Source organism: Aptenodytes forsteri, unplaced genomic scaffold, assembly GCF_000699145.1.
Source record: "Aptenodytes forsteri isolate BGI_AS27 unplaced genomic scaffold, ASM69914v1 Scaffold40, whole genome shotgun sequence".
Classification (NCBI taxonomy): Eukaryota; Metazoa; Chordata; class Aves; order Sphenisciformes; family Spheniscidae; genus Aptenodytes; species Aptenodytes forsteri.
In genome coordinates this window covers 686,595-705,698 of record NW_008796077.1, presented here as the reverse complement: position 1 = coordinate 705,698, position 19,104 = coordinate 686,595, and the positions used below count along the sequence as shown (strand labels likewise).

The 19,104-nt window shown below is 50.6% G+C and overlaps 1 pseudogene; it reads left to right on the top strand.

The window, feature by feature from the left end:
- Positions 1 to 1,780: 1,780 nt before the first annotated feature.
- Positions 1,781 to 2,586, top strand: LOC109279691 (annotated as a pseudogene).
- Positions 2,587 to 19,104: the final 16,518 nt, after the last annotated feature.

Below are 19,104 nucleotides of genomic sequence, written 5' to 3'. Positions count from 1 at the left end.
CTGTGCTTTGCAAAGCTGTCAGCACATGGAGAGCAGCTCCTGTCCAGGTGACAACCAGTGCTTGGAGCAATGATCCCTGCACAGGAGAGAGAGGCTCCCCGATGTGATCAAAGGTCACAAAACAAACTCCCACAGGAGCGAGCAGCCCCGGGGAGCTCCCCGTGCCCGCTCCCAGGGCAAGGTCCATGGCTCTGCCATACCCACTGAGGAGCAGCTGCTATATGACCTGCACCATGACCCAGCACTTGCAGCTCGCTTCCTTGCCTCCTCTCTGGCTGACACACAGCAATGATTCCCGAGACCTCTCTTCCCAAAAGCAGAGTGGCCACACAGGCTGCCCATCACGACCAGCATCCACGAAGATTTCCACCCACATGGCGAATGCACCAGGCTCCTGGCCCTGAGCACCTCATTGATCCTTCTGGGAGCTCAGCATGTCCCTGTGCTATTCCTGTCTCTTGATGAAAAACCCACTTCATGGGAGCTGTGAACCTCTTCCAGCACCTTCATTGCAAACAAAGAAACAGGACAAATCCCCAGGGTCAAAAAGCTGTCCCCTTCTGCACATCATCCAGGGGTGCAATATGCTCAGAGATTGACTAGACCACCACACGGAACAAGATCAAACCACCTACCAGCTCAGCCACCAGCACAGAAACTGGGGGGCAGCCATATGCAGCCCATGCCCATATGGAGAAGCCACATCTCCTCCAGCCTCTGTGTTCCCTGCAGCTCCTGTAAGCATTACCTTTTGGTAGGTCACTTATCTGGCCTCTCCCCAAGTTTTTGGCCCCTGGTGCACTTTGCCTGGAACAACATGCAGAGCTGTGCAAAGCTACAACACAGCTGGGGTCCCAAGACACCATGGACCATGGCAGACACCAGGATACCTCCTCATGTAGGGTCCCATGTCTGTCCCAGGCAGCAGTGCAATGAACTGGGCAGACACTGGGCTGCGTGCCACTTGGGCACCTGAGATGGCACAGCCATGCTGCAGTGAACAGAAACCCAAGGAGCATTTGTGGTGGTTTGGGAGAGATTATCCTCCTGTGTTTCCACCACTGGAATACTTCTGCACCAAAAGCACCAGTCTACAAGCTTTGGCTTGAGCACCCTTTGGCTGTGAGCACCTGGGGCAGGAGCCAAGCCTGGTGGGGAGAGCTCAGGGCAGACTTTCCAGTGTATGGCCAGGGTCATTGACAGCCATAGAGGTGAAACATGGATGTTCCCTCCAGCCATTCAAAGTGTTTCAGATCCTCCAATTCTTCAAGGTAAGAAACTCACTGTGTTGCAGGACGAGGCAGAGAGAAGGTGCAACTGGCAGCCTGAGGTAGGAGTTGGTATCATTGATGGCCAAGCTCTGCACCCTCCAGGCTGAAAGAACAACAACGGCACACAATCCAGCGTGTGAAGAGGGTTTGTGAGCTTCTCCAGCCTTAAAACTGGATAAGAAAGGTCACAGCCTTTCTCCTGCCCAGGCCTCCATCAAGCGTGCTGCATCTTGAGTTTCCTCTGAGTTTCCAAGTTAGACGAGGGCTGGTGTGTCCCATCCAGACCATGCGCCATCACATGGATCCACATTTGTGTCCTCATCTGCAACTAGAGCTGTCCTAGAGAAATGTTTGGCACTGGCAGATCTTTCTTGGGCCAAGGATGCTTCTCCAGGGAGCACTGAAGAGAAGACACACTCCTCAGAGCTAGCATTAGAAATCTTCCTCCAAAGTCCCTCTGCTTTTCTGAGGCCTCTCATTTATAGCAAGAGAAAAAGCACAACTCCACAATGAGCAAGAGGCCCAGGATCCCACCGCTGCACACTCTGAACAAGGTGCTCTGGCTGGCTCTGGTAGGGCACATCCCTCCAGAAGCCCCGTGGCTGTGGTAAAGGCAGAGAACCCAGCTGGGTGTAAGGCCCAATGATAGTCCAGGCACCAGAAACTCAAGCTCTCTTCTGTAACATATATCACCCATCCCTCCCCGCTGGCAATCAACCAGCACAGAGGAAACAGGACAAGACATCAGGCCCAAGCACTCACGCATCATATGAAATGACCCGGCTATGTCAGACCCCAGCACCAGTTCTGCTCTTTACAAACTTTGGAGGTCTCTGCAATTATGTAGTTCGCTAGAATTTGAACAGCCAAAATCAGCTCCTAGCACTGACCCACAAACCCAAATCAGAGATCAAGCAGCAGAAGAAGCAGTGGCTCTTGGCTTGTGCTGCACAGAAAACTGCAGGAAAAGGAGACACTCCAGCTGAAGAGTCACAGGTCCTCCAAGCAGGTGTGAGCACTGTCACTGCTTGGTAGAGGACAGCAAAACTCAATTTGCAGTGATGGTCCATGATGGAGACCCCACAGAACTGGTAGGTGTTTGGCATGCTCCATGCAGCAAAAAGGGAGCTCCATACAGCACCATCCTGAAGGACAGAGCCAGGTGGGGGTGACTAGTCCATGGGAAGACTTGCACCTCATGGCCTTCACCCAAGTAAACATGGAGGAGATGGGAGCCCTTGCAAAGCTGGTGCCACTTAACTGCACTGTCAGATATGATGGGGCCAAGATTCATAGATCAAATAGCCAAGGTTAAGAAAACAAAGGCCACCAAGTCGGAATAAAATGGTACCGGTCCTCTACCGTGTCTTCTATACATAAAAGTAAACCCCAGAACAGAAAAACATAAAATAAAACAGTGCCACAGACTAGGTACGCAGAGCTTCACATCTGCTTTCCAAGGGCTTCTCCTAGGGTCATGTCTCTCAGCACAAGACTGCTAACTCCCTTCTGCTTTTCAGACTCTCCTCTTTCACCCATACATGACAGCAATGCTGAGGCACCCTCAAGGCCCATGCACATCCCATGTCTGCAAATCTGTAGACGCCCCTTGATGAGAGCACCACTGTTGTTCCCACATATAAGAGGACCAGTGATCCTCAGTGGGAACACTTGCAAGGGTTTGCATGTGCAAAACCTTTACTTCAGGTGACCCTCCCAAATGAGCCACCCCTCTTCTCTCTGGGCTAGCTATTTTCCTTGCTAGGGTTTCCAAGGAGCAGGCAGCTCCAGTGGGGAAAGAAGACAGGGACAGTGGAGCTAACCAGAGCTATTAGACCTGTCCCAGGAAAGCTGCAGCAATAGTCATGCTCTGCCTGCACACCAAAGAGCAGCGTGATGAAGTTTGCCGACAGCTCCCGCCGTAGCGGCACGTCTCCCCCAGCATGCCTGGACATGGGAGACAAAGGGATCAGGATGTGCACAGATGCTACTAACACAGAAGAGCTTCACTGGAAATAATTAGCCCTTGCTAGGAGAAAATCCTAGGGAAATTTTTGACAAAAAGGTGGTAGAATCCTTTTTCTGGTTTTTTGCTCTCCCTGTCTGGAAAAGGCCCTCTCCTGTCCAGCATTTATGATTTGGGGTCTTTGAAAGATTATTTTTCTTTGTCAGACTGGTGATTCATTACAGATGAAAGAAATGGAAGTTCCTGGGCTGCAGGGTCCTGAACTGCCCGACATTTGGGATGCCACCTGACAATTATCTTTAATTCATAGCCCCATTGTAAAAGTGTCTGCCTCTGCGCTCAGTGCAAGGACATCACCTGGTCTCTCTGCAGAGCTGTTTCATGAAAGCATGTGCATTAGTTGTGTTTTATTGAAAAAGGAGTTAATTTGTTCCCTCTTCTCCCCCAAGCACAGTAACACAATCAATTTCAACAGAGCTGCTTGGCTTTTGCCTCCCTTCTCCAGCCGTCACTTCTTGTCTCTTAATAAATTATTCAGCTTTCCTAAATATGCATAGGGGTCTCATTAACAACTAATTTTGCTTATTTAAAACAACTGCATAATCAAACCACTATAGTGTTTCGCCTTTCTTATAACCATGAATTATTCATGTGCTGGGAATCTGCATACAAATTTATTGATTCTTAAAAGGGCGCATTTTTCACAGCCTGGAAAAAAACAAACCCTGGTTATTCTGGTTTTGAACATTTTGGTCCAAACTCCCATTTAACAAATCATATGGTATTTTCCTGGGAACAGAAGCAGGCAAACCCATAGCATCACCAAATGCACATGGAATTCCTGAGTGCAACAAAAGGGAATGTTTCCAATATTGCAATTAATCATTTGCACAATCTTGACTTGCAGCCCTTTCCCAGAGTGCTAATGGCTTATTGTTGCAGCATCCATTTCACGCTGACTTCTTGGTGCCTTTAGGTGCTCCCATACGAGCCACAAAGAAGAACACCTGGGCAAGGAAGGGACATCTTGCGAATGCATGCAAAGCCACCAGTATCACTGGATCCAGTCTGGGCTTATCCCACAAAGAAAGCACTGAAGATAAAAACATGTGCAGGTTCAAGAGGGAACATGCATCAATGCATGCTTTCAGCCTTCAGGCCTGCTTAGCCACCACCACTAAGGGAAGCAGGGCATTAAGCACCCACACACATGCCCTCACACATGCACACCCCTTGATTCCTATACTGGCCTGTTGCATCTTGTGTCATCCTGAAGCTCTTCTGTAGAGTTGTGTTTAGAGATCCATCCCCAGACCCTACATCCTTCTTGCATAGATCCCTGAGGAGCTGGTCCCACTCTGCTCTTAGGCTCACAGAATTACAGAGTAATTCAGGTCAGAAGGGACCTCTGGAGGTTTCTAGTCCAACCTCCTGCTCAAAGCAGGGTCAGCTATGAGATCAGACCAGGTTGCTCACAGCTTTATCCAGTCTTGTCTTGAAAAATTCCAAGGATGGAGACTGCAAAACCTCTGAGCAACCTATTCCACCACTTGACTGTCCTCATGGTGAAGAAGTTTTTCCTCGTATCCATTCTGAAACTATTTTTTCAATTTATGTCCATTGTCTCTTGTCATCCTGTCATGCAGTACTGTGAAGATCCTGGGTCTCTCTTCCTGATAAACTCCTTCTTCCCCAAGCACTCCTGGTTATCATTACTGTCCAGCCTTCAAGGCCTGCCTAAATCTCAGGCTGAGATCTGGAGAAGCAGTGGCCTTAATGACAGCCACAGCATCACAAAAACTTCTACAAACATCTCATTCTCAAAAAGGGCATTTCTGGAGGAGGCGTTGACAACCCCATCCTATGAAAAGGGACTACAGTGAATGTTAGAAAGGGAGCCATGGAGCAGTGACCTTCAACTCATTGTAAACAATTTCTAAGTTTAGAAACACCTGTGCGTCTTCTTGTAGGTACCTCCAGGTCCTCAGTCCCTGGCACATCACATCTGCTGGTGGTTGGAGGTCTGAAGGGGAGATGAAGAGTGTCTCCATGCTCCCCAGTTGGAGTCCTTGGTATGAACCCCAGCACAGACAGCTCCTCCCTGAGGTATGCTATGGGCCTCCAGCCCAGAGGCAGGGCATAGAATCATAGAATCATAGAATCATTAAGGTTGGAAAAGACCTCTAAGATCATCGAGTCCAACCGTCAACCCAACACCACCATGCCCACTAAACCATGTCCCTAAGCGCCTCATCTACACTCTTTTAAATTCTTTTAAATACCTCCAGGGATGGGGACTCCACCACTTCCCTGGGCAGCCTGTTCCAATGTTTCACCACTCTTTCAGTAAAGGCATTTTTCCTTACATCCAATCTAAACCCCCCCTGCCGCAACTTGAGGCCATAAATGCCAGGAAGAATCCCAGGGAACGCACATTGCTTGTGCTTGCAGGGTATTAGCAATGTCCCTTCAGTTGGCAAGAGCTGCAGGTGTGTTAATCTTTGCAGAGAAGCTTCGAGCTGCAAGTCCCTCAAGAGCTCTGATCTTTACCTGTCTGAGGACACTCCAAGCTCAGGACAGTGCTCACATCTGCAAAGCCAGAGCTCCCTGCTCAGCCCCTAATGGCTGAGCCATTCATAGGGAGCCTGGGTTCACTGCCAGGGTAGAGATTTCAGTTCATCTACTCCAACACTGTGACCAAAAGCAGGGCAACAGCACACCAAGCCCAAGGGCATTGGCAGTGCTGCCATTCAAGAAGAGCCGTCCTGGCAGGGCTGGCTCCGGGCCATGTCCCTGGCAGCCTCTGGGTTCAGCATGCGTGGCCTCGGTCAGAGATGTCCTGTACGGGGCACAACTGCACCTCCATAGCCATGTCTCTCCAAGCCTTTGCTGACAAAGCCATGGCTTATCTGCCCCATGTGCCATGTGGGTTTCCTCACTGAACAAACATCAGATGGTTCATTTTATTTGTCCCTTGAGAAATGGTCAGGCTTTTTTTTTTTCTGTTTGCTTAGTAAGGGACCAGGTTGCTGTGTTTTAATTTGTTGTCTTACTCTTTCATGATAAAAAACCCCACTAGCCACAGGAGGAACAGGAATCTGTAAATGGTTTTTTATAACACAGCAGAGTCCTGAGACAAGATCTCCCTTTCTTCCTTTCCCTGTCTGTCTGCATCTCTGGCTGGCTGGCTCTCTATCTATTCATCTGCTTGGCTGCAGCTTCTCGGGGTGTCACTCAGAAGCAACCACCACGTGGAGCAGTCTGAGGACTTGATCCAAATCCCCGCCCCTACCTGTCCTGTGATGGTCTGGAGTTTTCAGCCAGGACTTGTTCAGGGAGGACCCAGTGGTGACAGCCACAGATAAGGCAGAAGGAACTGGGACGGGATGATACGCCTTGCACAAAGCGTACGGTGGGATATGGGATGGTTGTTGACTACCCCTGTCCCACACGTTTAGCTCGAGGCAGTGGTGTGCTGACCCATCCTTGAATGAGGGGATGGATCTGCTCCTTGCTGGCACTGCAGAGGTGCCAGCACATCGTGTCACAGCAAGGTCACCTCGGAGCTGGCAGGACTACAGTGGTTATAACACACTGCTGTGAGTCACTCGTGGCTCTGCCAGAGCTCTTCACATAGTACTTGGAGAAGGTAATCACACTCAGGGTGACCTCCAGAGACCAAGGCACCAAGGAAATGGCAGGTACTTTCAGGCTGTTCTGGATGTCTTCTCAATGACCCACATCCCTGTGCACCCAAAAGCCATTGCTTCTCCTCCCAGCTTGTGACACCTCTGTGATCACAACCTCCACTGCTCCTCCCCGCGTGGCTCAGCTCTGCGGTCCCTCCACCAGCAGGACTTTGATGAAGAACTGAATGCTTCTGCCCTGCCTGCAGACTGGACAGTGAGGGCGGGGTGGGTCTGGGTGAATGATGCAGGAAGGGTAGGAAAAATGGAAAGCAGAGACAGAAGGGCACTGGGAGGAAAGGGTAGGATGACACTGGTAAGCTGCTCCTCATAACCAAGGAGTTGAAGCAGCTGAACTGGTTGGTTGTAAACCAGGGTCCTGTGAATCTTTGGAAAAGCATTCTGTTGCTTAAGTGAAAGAAATCCTTCTTAAGATAGAGTAGCTAACATCCCTGCTCTGATCAAACAGATGAATGATCCCAGGAGAAACTTCATTTAATCATAACAGCAGGAACTTTGCAAAAATCCCAGTTGTACACCAAAGGGACATATTAACCAAAATCCTGCTGTAGCAGACTTGCACATAGGCATAACTTTGCAACCCAGGAGCAGTTGTACTGACACCAGCGGGTCTGCCTGAAGTGCATCTGAACACATGTTCTCAAGAGCTAATTTTGTACAGACAGCAGCCCTGAAACAGCAGCTTCTGGGAAACATAGCCAAGAAGACAGACAACAGGCAAGGAAAAGAGATTGTTTCGAGCCTGGACGCTGAAGAAGTTCTTGGCAGTGTGGCAAGGAGGTTTTGGTTACTGTTGAAGAAGCAAGTTTGTGCTCTTGTTTTGGAAATGGGCAGAAGGAGATCTATGAGTTCAAATGAAAACCATCTGAAAGGCATCCGCATGACTTTAGTTGGGAGAGTGCTCAGGTAGGGACTGCAGTCCAACAGGATGAGTCACTTAGCAGAGGGCAATCCATGTGCCACTTGAGAGAGATCCTATCTTGCTCCAGGAGTCACAGTCCTGTGTGGAAAGAGCCTCTATGATAAAAAAGTCCCATTCACTACCTTGAGATTGAAATCTGCACTCCATGGCCCCTTTCCACCTTAACAGGAGAGGAAAAAGGTACAAGCATGCTGGGTTCACACAGAGCACACTGCTGGTGGGCACTAACAATGAGGACAAGGAACACGGAGTTTCATGCAGAGTTTAACATGCCTCCAAAAATCAACCTGCATAAATTGTACGAGGTACCTCTGTTGGACTCAGTGCAACTTCAGGTACCTCCTAGAAAAACTTAGAGCTTTTTTTCCTCTGTAAGGTCAGGCTTCTGTCTCAGTTTCTGTGTCTTCAGTCTGTCCCTGTTCCTCTGTTACAGCCCCCTGCACTTTATGAGAGTTAAGTGCATCCCATGATTGTGGTGCGGAACTGGTAACCAGGATGCCTGGGTCCTGCAGAGGGTGGAGAAGGTGCCGTCCTCGACTTGTTGGGTGAGAATGAGCCAGTCACCTTCCTCTTGCAGACCTCGTTTTCCCTGATGGAGATGGTTCTATTTACCCACATTTGTAAATACAGCCTGGGTTAATGTTGATTTCCAAGTAACTGCACTAAAGTCTCATCCAGTCCTTAGCACCCGTTCAGAGCTTCCCTCTTTCCCAGCACTTCACAGGTCAACTGCAAAGCAACACAGATGCATCAAGAAGCTGATACAGGTGGTATCAAAGCATGGCTCCTTCCTGCAGCTGCTCTTCAGCGTGTGTTTCCCCGGGACAGACCCCTCATGCAGCACCCGAGAGGAGGAGATCACTTGACTCCTCTAGATGCCTTTTACCCATCACAGCTGTATCTCCTGGCGCATATTCCAGATCTGCTCTTCAGAGATAGGTGGCTGACCTGCTCTTGACACCTGCATCCAGGCAGAGCCCAGCACATGCACACCCATTCCCCATCTACCTATGGCTTAGTAGGAGCAGATGAAATCCAGAAATGTCATGAGAACAAATATACGAACAGGTCGTTTATTGTTTACGTCTTTGCTGCACGTGTCTGAGTAGCTCTCTGCTGGACGCCGGCGGGTGTGCACACTGGTACTGTCCGTTCACAGCCTGCCTGCCTGCCCGCAGCCGCCGCTGCCCTCTCTGCCCACCCCGTGGAAACAGGGAGCGGCAGGGAATGTTTGGATTCCATAAGAAGCTGAGATACTCATATAGGCAGCATTAATTACAACTCTTAACATTTAATTATAAGTTCCCTTGGTTTCCACTGTATATTTACAGCTGAAAAAAACCTTGCTAATTGCCTCTGTGTTTCCATAGCTCAGACGTGAACTCACACTCTAGCGATGGCAGAACCACTCTGTGCGTTCCAGACCAGCTCATGACCTTAACGATCTACTACCCATTTACGGGCACCTAGAGAGAGCCAAGAGGAGGAGCCGGGTGTTCCCCACCGACCTCACCTCCTGCTTACAACAGCATGTCCCAAAAATGGCCTCAAGCAGTTTAGGAGAACAAGAATCTCCCTGAGATCAGCAGAGGAACAGAGTTGCAGAGTTGAGCCTTTTCGGCCAGTAATCCATGGGGAATCTGGGACCTTCAGGAACACAAGACACTGCTCCAGTGGAGCTCCTTCTAAATGGACTGCAAAAAAGATCTGATCTTATGCAAAAATATGCAGATGGGAGTTGATTGCTCTCAGAATCACACCCTGTGTGCTTCACCGAATGCCCACAATTTCACAGGGATGCAGACGGGCGCAGTGCAGCAGGGACAGCACGGGGACTTACATTGTAAAACTGAGTCATATCGTGAAATGTCCCATCCACATCCCTTCGCTGCAGTTCCCTTCTCCCTTCCTGTTCTCTGTGGTGTGATGCTGCCCATGCTTGGGTGGAGGGTATAAGTTACCACGATGGGTTTGTGCTCCCCTTGGAGCAGCGAGGCTCCAGGCCTGGAGGGGAGCAATGGCAGGGCACAGCAAGAAGGGAGCATCCTCGTTTCTGCACTGATCCCAGCACTCTTCCAGGAAGCTGGACCTGCACGGCTGGGCCTGAATTAGGACTTCAAACACCCTTCTGAGCACTGGATGTCTATTAGCTCTGCTGCACAGGAGGCAGCTGCTTCCTCCAGCTGAATTAGGGGTTATGTGACCCAGGAACAAGAGCCCACAGCACGTTTTGTAAGATGGCCCATCTTCCCATGAAGATCCTCCCCCAGTGCTTGCCAAAGGGACAGGTCTAGCTGGACAGGAGGCACCTGGTCATTCCCAGAACCGGGCGTGATCTGTGCATATGAGCCCCATCCTGCCCTCCCCAAACAGACGGGAAAACTGCTTCGCACGGAGCCACTCCCTGCCTTCCCTGGAAGCCGAGCTGCCACGGCAGGGATGCGCCCATGGGATGAGCATGCAGGACCTCCACTCTATGATGGTGAGGAGCAATGAACTGAACCCAACCTTGGAAGGCAGGGAACAGCAGCTGCCTTACCCAACTTCCCAGGACAGCCTTGCCAGGCTCTAGCCTCTGTATGCCCTTTCCACCCTGGCGCTGGGCATCACTAAAATCACCTGGAGATGCTTCTTGCAGTCTTTTCCCATGGATTATGCCAGCCCTGACTGTAGAGGGCTTGGAAATCTCCTTCTGTCTTATCACATCTAATGCACAAGCACCAACTGGCTCAAGGGGAACAGCAGTAAAATAACCCAACTTGCAAACACAAAACAACGCACCTGAGACTGCCTGTGCTGCTTGGAGCACACATGCTCCCAGCTTGGCAATATGCTCCCATCAGCAAGACCGTGTCACAGCAACCCCTCCACAGGCTGCCCCACGAGGACCCTGCGGCAGCCCTGCAACTCCTCGTTCTGCAGGCAGCACCGGAGATGCTGCATCTCTTAAGAGAGCATTGAAAGAGAGAAAGGACTAGTGGTATTTATCTCACAGAGCTTAGTCCTCTGTGGTTCTGGGCCCTGCAGCACCTCTGAAGCCTGCACATCACAGCACCAGGGCTGTAGTGACAAATATGTCTTCATTTCTGTAAGGGAAGAAGAATACGCCCAGCACGGTAGAAATGTGACCGCTCCCTACTGCACTCTGCCCTACTTGGAGACAGACAAGATAAATCCTACTGACTCCTGGCTCATTCTCCTGCTCTGCTTTTGCTCAGGCTAGCACACCGATACCAACACGCAGAGGCATCTGCATCGCCTGCTCAACATCAGCTGCAGCTGCATAGGGTTGGCCCCAGAAGAGCTAAGAGATCCCTCTGCAGCCAAGAGTCTTTTACCTAAAACTACCTTCCAAACCACACAAGGGATTCAGCCCCTCTGAGATGGCAGGGGGATGAATCCCCACCACTGGGCTAAGCAGTGGGAATGCAACAGCTTCCATCCCATCACGCCGTGTGGCAAAGGTGGTGGATGTGGGTCCAGAAGCTCTGCAAAGCAGCATGGTCCAGGCTGGGCACTGGGCTCAGCAGCATTAGGACCATGTAACAGGACAAACCCCAGGCCCTCTGCATGCCTCAGTTTCTCTGTCTCTAAAAAATGGGAACAATGATAATTCACTGTTTTGGGGAAGTGCTAACCTGGGTGTGAGGTACATGTCTTGTGGGTCTTCTTGAAAGATCTCCTGGCAACTGTCTCCTAGGACACTTTAAGGTGAGGGTGGCTGCCATCTGGAGCATTGCACACTGATCTAGGAGAGCTCACATGGAAACCCTGGCCTTTCCTGTCTGTGTTGGTCATCTGGTGGCACTGAGGAGGGGGGGGGGGTTGTCTGATGCCACACTGGTTTTATGCACTCTTCAAAAGAAGCATCCTCACTGTCTCACTGAAGAAACAAGCTGATGCACAACCACACCACTTGGGAATCTACCTCTCCTCTGGAGCTTCTTGCCCAAGCCAGTCCATGGCAGGCCCCAAGTCAGATGGTCGCAGCAGGCCATTGTTTAACCCATCCGCTGTTCCCTGAGGACAAGATCCTTTGCATTTTGGCTTAACCTCACAGCAGAGTCATCCAGGGAGTCATTCAGCCCTGGGCCACATCTGTCTGAGCACACAGCTGGTGTCTGGTACCTAGGGCAGTACACAGCCATGAACTGCAAGACAGGGAGTAGACATGCCTGGGGCACAGCTCATAGACCATCCTTAAACATCAAACACCCATTTGACCCAGGGATGGATGGATCTGCCCTTAGCAGGCAGCATCCATTCGTTCCTCTGCAGCTTGGAGAGAAATCCCCCATATGACAACAACTGTGAAAAGGCGTCTCAGTCCTGATGACTGGGTGGAGAAAAGATAAGGAAGAAAGTATCATTTCCATCCTGCAAACCGGGGTCTTCTCTCCCACTTGGCCTCCATGCATACCCCTTGTTATAGTTCATTTGGCTTATATACGTGCAGGGGCATCAAGCTCTGCTTCTTTGCTTTCACTGCCTTGGGTAGATGGCCCTGGATGTGCAAGAGCTGGGAGAGGGGGCCCTGGATGTGCCCCCCACGGGAAAACCTCCCAGCTTCCTCTCTGTGGATGTGCCCTGATAACGGCACAGGCTCCAAGTGCCCCAGCGCTGTTTTGCATCTCCTCTCCACTGACCCACCAGCCAAATGCCTCCCAGCTGGGATACAGCCCACAGCCACCTCGCAGAGCTGCATTCCCGGGGCAGGCTCGGTGGCTGCAAAGGGCCAGCGGCACAGATGGGAGTCCCAGATCTTGAGGCACCTGCCCAGTGACTCTGCTGGCTATGGTAGGTCTCCCTGTCTCGCCAGAGACCTGCACCTCGGATCAGGCTGCAGGGTCATCACCACAGAAAAGCCAGCCTGAAAATTTCTCACCAGAGCTGATAACAAAGCGCACAGGCACACACGCCTCCCTCCATGGAGAACCACCCCAGGGCAGCTCCACATGCTGCATGTTCCAGCAAAACACATCTCACAGGACAGCAACTGTGATGGGATTTACACAGGGCTGGGGAGGAACCAGAGGAACCACACCAGCTGTGCCATGCCAGCTCCTGCCTGGGTGCCCCATGGACCCCATCTTGGACCACTGCGGGATGCCAGCCAGGGGACACTTTGCAGTGTAACCATCCGTGGGATGGAGTTTTCTGCCACACCTGCACAGGCTCCCATCCAGCTCCCAAGGGCTTCCTCTTTCTTCTGCCCTGCCATGCTCCCAGTAACCCAGATGCTCTGCCCTGCAGCCTGGGGTCTCTGGGAACAGCCAGGTCTCCCCCCATCACAGCACCTCCTCCCAGCCATGATCCCTCATGCACAAGCTTTAAATTACTTCCTTGTGGCTCAGCCTATTCATATCCACCATGGCCACAGACTTCACGCAGCTTGTTAACCAGCACCACACGGGGTTTTGCTTTGTATTCAAAACTGCAGGATGCTTGCTAAGCAAGGTGCCGTCCAGCTCTTATTAGAGCCAAGACAAGGACTCCTCTGGCCTTGGGAGGACCTGGATGAGTCCTTACCTGGCTCGCTGTCTATATACAAGCTCATTCTTTAGCTCAGCCAGTCCCAAGGGTTTTCATTCCCATTTAGGGGAATTACCACATTTGCCTGTGTTTGTTACAAGCATCAGAATGAAACTCAGTTCTAATTCCATCTTAATGGGATCCTGCCCCTAAGGGACTAAAACTTTTTCTTCACAGCAGTCTCTGTCTGAGCCATGCATGAGTACTTGGAGCTCTTCCCAGTGTTTACCTGGAGTTGCAAATAGCTGCCATTCAGTTGAACTGCATGAAGTTAAAGCCCTTATTAGAGATTTCACCAGAGCAGACTGTGGAGGCTGATCCCCTCTGGGTGGGCTGTGCCCCCCACATGCCCCTACACCCACCCAACCTGCCCAGCCTGCAGCACAGGAAGGAGGTAGACCTTTGCTCTATGTCCTGCTCCCCACTGGGCAAGCCAGATATTAGAAGATACTAGACAGTCCCTGCAGAGGAGAAAAGGGGTTGGACCTGTGGCCCTATAGATCTTAGACCTCTGCATTGCTTCGGCTTGAACCAAACTCCAAACCATCGCATTACACGATTCAAACTACTGCAAGTGACTTTTCAGGGTGATAAAAGGGAAAACTATGGGCATTGGTATAATCCCAGTTGATCTGAATATTGGGAAATGAAATAAGCACATGGATTTCATCACTGACAGCCACAGGACAGCATAATTGTTGATTGAACTTACAGGATCACTGAGGCATGGGCCCAGAGCATCATGTGTCTGGAACGGTGGAGACCTCCGATTCATGTGCAGCAATGGCCAAATATGCCATCCCACAGCTTTAGCAGAGAAGCCCTCACAGGGGTTCAGGGACTCCTGCCTGTTCAGGATTTCCCCTGGAAACGAGGATGCAATCATCTGCCAGAGAGCAGAAGCAGAGGGTTGGAGGGTGTCAGACACCTCCCATCCAGGACAGGTCAGGCTGCTCAGGAAAGAAGGATTCAAAATTATGGCTGGTTGAGGAGGGGCCTGTCCCTGCCCTGATCAGTGCTGTGCATTTTTGAAAATTCAAGGAGTCACTGGCTGAACTGTGAATAACCCCTGTTTCCCTGCACCCCACTGGTGTCTCAGCTTGCCCAAGATGCTCCTGCCTTTTTTTGACTTAACCTGATGAACAGCTGCCCCTCTCTGCTCTGCTTCTCAGCAGTGTTAAATGAAAGGACTTCAGATGATTTGTAATAAAGGAATTAAGGCCAGGATTTTTAAGTGAGCCAGAGGGAATTAGAAGTCCACAATCCAGTGAAATTTAAACCTGTTGCTTTCTGGAAGATAACTCCTTTCAGCAGTACCAGCAGAGTGTATGACTTTGCTCCCCAGAGATGTGAACAAGCCCTTTGCTTTCTAAATGGTGATCAGTCCCACTGACAGCTACACCCTGCCTGTGCAAATGAGGTTCAACGTGTGCCTGGACTTCTGCTAAGTGCATTAAAAACCCACATGATAAAAAGTTTAGATGTCATGCTGTGCTGCATTATGTCACATTAAGTCATGTGATGTCACCCTACATTATGTGAGATCACAAAGCAGCTGTGTCCTGGTGATTCAGTCACTGAGGCTGAAATATAGTCTCCCACTCCCAAGGCATTCAAGTCTGGGTGACATATGAAGAACACAGAATATCCTGTAATTCTCTGAGTAACTATTTCCTAGGTGCAAAAATGAAATTTCTGAGAATTTACAAGAAGATTGCTTATTAGTACATGAGTTAACATTAATACAGAGAAGACCCTTTATGAAAGTGGCCATCCAGTGTCAGGTAGCATTTCCCCCCATTGATCACATCAATGAAACAGCACACACTCCCAGCCTCTGATACAGATGAAATTCTCTGAAATCTCACAGAGACACTACATTTGAAGAATATTTTCGCAGGAATAATGGACCTTGCTGCCTATTGCGCTCTCTGAGAAATTTCCTTCTGCAACAGCTATCACTCCTCCTGTCCTTCAGAGCTGTGTCACTCCTTCTTGTTCCCAATTAACACGCAGCCACAGCACTGTCATTAGGAAAGCTCATCTCTTGGAAGGGCCACTGCAATTTAAACCTAACTTTGGCCCCGAGTTTCCCATTTGCTATGGTTGTTTGTGCATAATTATCCTCTGAAAATGTTTTATCATCAATTTTCTAATCTGGACACTCCATCTAAACAGACGTTTCTGGCTGCTCTCCAGCCAGAGGTCTTTACACACTCCACGTTTGCGTTTGGTCTGCGCTGTGCTGCTCCTTGCAGGTGGGATCGATCTGCGAGCAGGTGAGGTTTTCTGTCATTTTTCACCAGGCTGCACCAGAGCTGTGCTGAGCACAGCCGAGGAGCTCTGACATTGTTGATGAGCCGGAAAAAAAGTCACGATGCTGATTATAGTCTGTGAGCTTCCCTAACCACTTCCAGCAATTAGATTTAAGGACTTTCTTACTAAATTTACAGAAATTGCTTCCTTCCCTCCTGTTCCTCGGAGCAGAATCAGCAGAGCCTGATCCCAGATCTGCCCACTTGCATTGTCAGGACAAACAGTCCCTGATGCATCCCGGTCAAACTGCGCCTCCGGACCTGGTGCAGCCTACCCGAGCAGACATCAGCACCAAGCTTCCCCGGGACCCTGACCTTTACCAATAACCCAAGCAAGAGATAGCAAAAAGATTTACCTCCAAGCCAGGTGCGTATCATTTGGCAGGTGAAGCAACGTCAGCTCACAGGCAGTGGAAGGTGGGCTCAGGTCAGGAACCAGGTGGAGTGCTGCTAAGAGATCCCGGGGGATTTGTGGACGAATTGTTTCCTCTTTCCCCTCAACCCCATGCGCAGTCCTCTGGCAATTTGAACTCCTCTAATTTCAACAAGGCAGGACCCACCCTTCCCCAGCCCCTGCGACACAGCCCCTTCCCTTGCACCAGGGGACTGTCTCTGACCGCACAAACAGCCATTGCACGGGGCTGATTTGGCCAAACACAAAGCAGTTTTTGCAGGGTTACTTTTCAGCCTGATCAACTCCCCAGATTAGCTCAGCCAACACTGGCACAGAGGCAAGCAGGAACACGCCACCAAAAGCAGGAGTCACAGCAGGGTCACAGAAACCTCACTTAGATCAGCTCCTGCCATGTGAAATGGATGCATGAAAGACAAGATGTCTGTAAGGGACAGTTCACCCCCTCTCTGCCTGCACTCTGTGTTCCTTCTCTTCAGTATGTCCTTGGCATAACACAAGCTGTACCTTTCCATGGCAGAACACAGTATTTTTTTGCTCTTGCAAAGTGCCAGGCAGCCCCGTGACACTAGGCAGGAGGCAGAATCTGTACCAGAGTCCTTATCTGCCAGAGGGTCCATCCCCAGGAGATAGATCAGCAGACATCCTGCAGAGCAGTATGATCCACAGTGCGTCCTTTGCATATCAGACTCAGAGGGTGAAGAAACAGAGCTTCTGGGAACACTTCCAAATCATAGGAATGGCATGAATCCACCCAGAGCCTGAGTGGATGAACATGGACCTGCCCAGGCAAGGACTTCCCGGACCACTTGGGCTGGAGAGCGGGGCAGGAGGAACCTAAAGGTCAGCCCTCCTGCTCAGGTGCTGGGTTGTTAAAGCAAGTCCTTCTCACTCGCCCTGGTGCAAACACCCAGTAATGGAGGTTTCTGTGCTGTTCAGTGCTGAAGTTTGAAGCAAAGCCCATGAGGTGAAAAGCTGAGACTGGACACAGAAAAGTCTGGGTCTTGAGGTCCTGCAGGAGTAATCTGGCTCTCCATGCTGTTCCCGCCCCAGGACCACTGTGATGGGAGGACAAGCAGCGAGCAAGGGGCAAGCAGTGAGTCCAGAGGACTGGCAGGACTGAGGTGCAGGAACACCTTTCCTGGGCAAGTGCATATCTCAGCAGAGGAAGACCGTGAATTTTCAAGCATGGATACGAAATGCAGAGAACCCCAAATGCTGGTCAGAGCAGAGCTGGTGCTGAGCCTGCTCTTTACCCCTTCACCATTTGCAAGACAAAGAGGGGCTGTGTGTCCAGCAAGAGACTGGGATGTGTTTCTTCCCTCCATCGCCTCCACCTCTGTGCTTTAAACACTCTCCAAGATCCCTTTCCTTCACAGTCTCCCCAGCCTGTCGAAAATGCAAAGCCTGCACTCCCAGATTCCACCAAAATCTTGAGCTTATTTTTTCCTGGGCCTTCTTGCGACATTTCTTTCTTTATTTCCCCCTCTCTTGTAGCTCCCCTTTCTGGGGCAGGGATATAAAGACCCTTCTTCCCTCCTGCCTTACAGTAGTAGTAGGAGCAGCCAGCAAAAGCAGGAGAAAGAGCCTTTAGACCACTGGTGCAAAGACAAGGGGCACCAGTCCCCTGCCCCTGGGGACCACAAAGCTGATTCAGTGGCTGTGGAAAGTGTTGCACAGAGGTGGAGTACACTAAGATCTCATTAGGTTCAGTGGGGGACCCAAGCTCAGAGCAGACATTTTTGAGCGAGCAATAATGTGACATGAAACAGCAGCTGAATAAGAGCTTACAGCTACAACTGGAGAGCTGTGATATGCTGAGCAACCACAGCCAATGCTTTTAAACGGATCCTGGGACTATCGTGGGTCCTAAGCTTGTGAGGACTGCCATCAGCTCAGCACCATCTGAGCTGTTACTGCTGAAAGTAGGTGGTTTTTCATTTTGCATTCCAATGATGTGAAAATATTTGCATTCATCCATGGGGCAGAATGAACTCTCTGTCTCCAGGGGGTTTCTCACCCCCGTGGGTATGAGCCAGCCAGATGCTCTGGCTGATTCCCACTCAGTGAGCTCCATCAGGGTGAAAAATGGACCAGACGTAGGCACGGAGCTTTCCTGCAAGAGCCACTGCAGTTGGCTGGCTCTCTGAAAGCACACCCTTTGCTGGCTGTGAGACACACCTTGTACAGTGCAGTGGAGGCTCTCCGGGTCCAAACCATCAGGAGTTCAGGGAAACAGCAACTAAGCACCTGTATGAGCAGGTCAGCCCTTGGGTCACGCTGTGGCTCTTCTTCATGACATTTTTCTCAGCGGCCATACACAGAGATGCTAATGGGGCTGCAACAGGGAGGAGATGAATGAGGAACAATTAGTCTCCGTTTCCCAATCCGTGTCCACAGTCCATCTTTCCTCCTTCCCCTCCAGCATGTCCTGGTCTCCACCAGAGCAGCTCAGCCAGGCCTGTGCTCCCCACCAACATCCAGCCCCTGCCACAGCCCTGCCTCCTTGCCCCCACGCACGGGAAGGTGTCTGCTCACCCAGGATTCACACAGCCCTTTCGCTATCCCCAGGGAGCTCACATGGGCTCTTGCCCAGGCAGCCCCAGACTGCTTGATTTTCCTGGGCTCGTTAGCAGGACTCTCATGTGATTAATGTTTTTTTGTTATTTCTTGACTACTGGGAGAATCATGTTCTTCTTTCAAGCAGCACAAGCCAGAAACTGCAGCTTCTGCAAATACCTCATCACATTAGTATTCCCCACACGTCATGCATCTGCATTCCCTCTTTGGATTTGTCTTGCACTGGGAAAGCCTCTCTCATCAGACCCGACCTGCAGCACACACTTTGTAACACAGTCCCAGGGCACCGCGCTCCTGAGGTCTCTATGAGCTCCCCTGCCCTTCCCTGACATGAAGCATCCTACAATGGACACAGCTGGGGAGCCTTCCTATGCCTCAGCAAGAAAATACGGCCATAAG